This window comes from Erythranthe guttata, chromosome 3 (assembly GCF_056151865.1).
Source record: "Erythranthe guttata isolate IM_541 chromosome 3, IM_541, whole genome shotgun sequence".
Classification (NCBI taxonomy): Eukaryota; Viridiplantae; Streptophyta; class Magnoliopsida; order Lamiales; family Phrymaceae; genus Erythranthe; species Erythranthe guttata.
Window position 1 is genome coordinate 9,877,772 of NC_142535.1, and position 3,657 is coordinate 9,881,428.

The 3,657-nt window shown below is 43.6% G+C and overlaps 1 non-coding gene across 1 annotated transcript; it reads left to right on the forward strand.

Moving 5' to 3' along the window:
• Positions 1-81, forward strand: TRNAL-AAG (transfer RNA leucine (anticodon AAG)). The gene has a single exon. It is a non-coding gene; the product is annotated as a tRNA-Leu (tRNA).
• Positions 82-3,657: the final 3,576 nt, after the last annotated feature.

Genomic DNA, 3,657 nt, shown 5'->3' on the forward strand with positions numbered 1-3,657 from the left:
GTTGATATGGCCGAGTTGGTCTAAGGCGCCAGATTAAGGTTCTGGTCCGAAAGGGCGTGGGTTCGAATCCCACTGTCAACATAAAATCTTGTTTTTTTTTTTAAGTATATGTTTTAGATTTTGAGTTTACATTATCATACTTAAATTTTACTCAATTAAAATTAATATATAAAAACAAATTAATCATTATATTTGAAACTTTTTTTTTATTAAAATGTAAATATTATAAATCAAAAAAAGTCGTAGACAATTACAACGCGTATACCCGAGGAAAGCGTACAACCTATTGCAGAAAGCATAAAAAATAAACTAACGTACTAAAAGCATAAATAAAAATAAATAAAAGTGGGATAACCCACGGAAGCCTAGTATCTAAATCACGCACTCATGGGTGCATAAGGCTGACCGGTTATCCGTTCGTCCTTGAAATCGCTATCTCCGGGTGCTGGCTGAACATAGTCGAGTAAACATCTAGTTGGATCTTGCTTGTGAGGTCCTACGGAGTAGTTCCAGTTTTCTCAAATTTCCACTTATTCCGAGCCTCCCAAATGTGGTTCACGAGACTTGCTAGTGCACATCGCTGCGTCTTGCTGTGGTACGACTTCCTTCGTACGTATTTCTTGAGCCATTTAAATGATGCACCCAATGTGGTTGGTCGTTGGCGGATACCCAACCATATCCGTATGTTGTCCCATACCTCTCGAGACATGCTGCATGTGAAGAAGAGGTGCTTCTTAGTCTCGTCCACCACGCCACACAAGACGCATTTAGAGTTGGCAACTCTACGCCCCTGTCGTTCCACTCAGTCCATTGTGGCGATTCGATTCGTAGATGCCATCCATAGGATAAACGAGTGCTTTGGTGTTATAGATGGAGCCAAAAGATGTTTACCCCACGGTCTGATCGGGGCCTTAGCCCTAATCCAGTCGTATACTTTACTCACATTTAATTTTCCAAACTCCGTACAAGATTCTAACTTAGCAATAAGAAACTGAGTAGTCCTCGCGCTCTCAACCAGTTCGTCTCGGATTCGGATGTTGCTCTTGAAGAAGGGTGAAGCTGTGAGTGGCGGTGACCACTCCCATATGGTTCGTTCCTTAAGATAAAATTCATTCACCCACTGTATCCACACAGAGTCTTTCTTCAAGTGAAAATCCCACAAGTTTTTCACGAGAAGGCTTCGGTTCAAATCAGTGAAATCAATGAGGCCCAAACCCTCTTCTTCCTTCGGTTTGCACATCTTCGGCCATGCCAATTTCGGGACAGCCGCACCCCATACAATTGTTTTACATAGTTTCTCAATACTCTCGATAATTGCATGTGGGATCGAAAATATTGATAACCAATAGCAACACATACATTGAACCACGGTTTTCAAAATCTCCAAACGGCCGGCGTAAGAGAGAGTTTGGCATGTCCACGCTCCTATGGCTTGCTCGATTTTGTCGAGCAGTGGTTGATAGTTGAGCACTCGTACTTTAGATGCAGCGAGTTGAATTCCAAGGTATCGAAACGGAAACACTCCCGTGGAAAAGTGAAACTCATTTTCGATCTCTAATCGGTGCCCCAATTTAACTCCCGCTAAGAAAATATTAGACTTCGCATGATTTTCCTTGAGCCCCAAAACCTGCCCAAATTCGTAGTCTTGGCGAGGATATGGAATGATTCCACGTCTCCTCGAGAAAATACCATTAGATCGTCCGCAAAAATCAGATGTGTTATCTTGTGTAGATGGCACATCGGGTGGTAGTTAAGTTCTTGTTCTATCGGACGTACATGAAGTAGCCGGGAGAGGTACTCCATGCATATGACGAACAAGTAGGGCGATAAGGGATTTCCTTGCCTTAATCCACGCATGGCAGGAAAGAACCCCTTCGTCTCACCGTTAATCGAGATCGAATATGATACAGAAGTTACGCATTGCATAATCCATCCCATGAATTTAACTGGGAAACCCAAGCCCTCCAACATAGCTTGGAGAAATTCCTAGTTAACCGAGTCATATGTTTTGCGTAAATCCATCTTCAACAAGCATCTAAGAGAAATACTCTTCTTCTCGTTATGCCGCATAAGATGTTCCACCAAGTATATATTCTCCGTGATCAATCCCCCCCCCCCCCCCCCCCCCCCCAAACGTTGATGGTGTTTTATCGATAATCTTTGGTAGAACGTTGCCTAAACGGGTTGTTAGGACTTTGGCAATGACCTTATAGATCATTAGGACTTTGGCAATGACCTTATAGATCACATTACAGCAAGCTATTGGTCGGAAATCCCCCACTTCTTGAGCTTGTACTTTCTTCGAGATGAAGACAAGTACCGTGTTATCCCATTGCTTCAGTAAAGAGCCACTCCAAAAAAATTCTTACACTGCTTCCGTCAAGAGTGGCCCAACCGTGTCCCATGAGTGTTTGAAAAAGTGGGCAGTAAAACCGTCCAGCCCCGGAGCTTTGTTGTCCGAGATATCAAACAATGCATCCTTTATTTCTGAATTAAAGATTGGACCCATAAGAGTAGCACTATCATCCTCGTGAATCCATGGCCCGGAATGTAAAACCTCCAAGTCAATAGCTTCGCAAGGCCGACGTGTTCCTAAGAATTCCATGTAAAACTTCAAAAAATTTGCATGGACTTCCACACGTGATGTGGTCATCGTCCCATCCGCGCGTCGAATAGATGCCACGTGGTTCCGCTGAGCATTCCGTTAAGCCATTCCATGAAAGAACTTGGTGGCCGATCGCTGTTGTTTAGATAATGTAGCTTCACTTTTTGGTACTAGAAGCTTCGTTCCGTCTTTGTGAGAAATTTTGCCTTCTCCGATCGGTTAAGTACTCCTTGTTGCAGGGCTGCATTGTGTTGATCGTCATGCAGCTGCTGTTGGGTCTTCTCAATATCAAGATACGCCCGTTTAGCTCGTTCTGAAATGTGACAAAATTCATTCCGATTAAGACTCTTGAGAGGGGATTTCAATTCCTTAAGATTTTTTATCACCGCCCATTGTCGGCTGCCTTGACGATTAGCTGTCGTAACGTCTTTAACAATTGTTATACATTCCCCATGCATCGTCCATATATTGAAGAATCGGAACGTGCCAGAGACCAGCTCCCTACCCACTCGGCGAGTGGTCCGAGTGCTTCCCGAACGGTAAGAAAGTAGCCGAGCTGCCTCTATATGTTTGCAGTCAAGTCGAATTCACCATAGCTCGGTCAAGTTTTCTCCACACAGTATGATTTGACCAAGTATAATAAAATTCCATAGATGTTAAATCATCCAGCCCGTTTAACCAGCAACACTCTTGGATATTGTTAACCATATAAGGGGTCGCATCATTGCCTCCTGATTTTTCAACCGGTTGAAGAACCGTGTTGAAATCCCGTAAGCATAGCCATGGTAAAGTAGAAGCTCGACCGTATGTAGGTTGCAAGAAACGTCCACAACGGCCTGCGAGAAGTAATTGAAAACCATGCATATACAAAGCTCACCTTAATTTGCCGATGCACAGGACAAGAGACTTTGCAATAAATGAGTTGGTCCGTCATTCCGAGCGTCTCCACCTGAACTACTGTCGGATTCCATAATAATAGAATACGGCCCGCCCGATGAAGTTGGAAATTGTTCACCTGACCCCAGTGCCTGAATTTTCGAGACATTATGGGG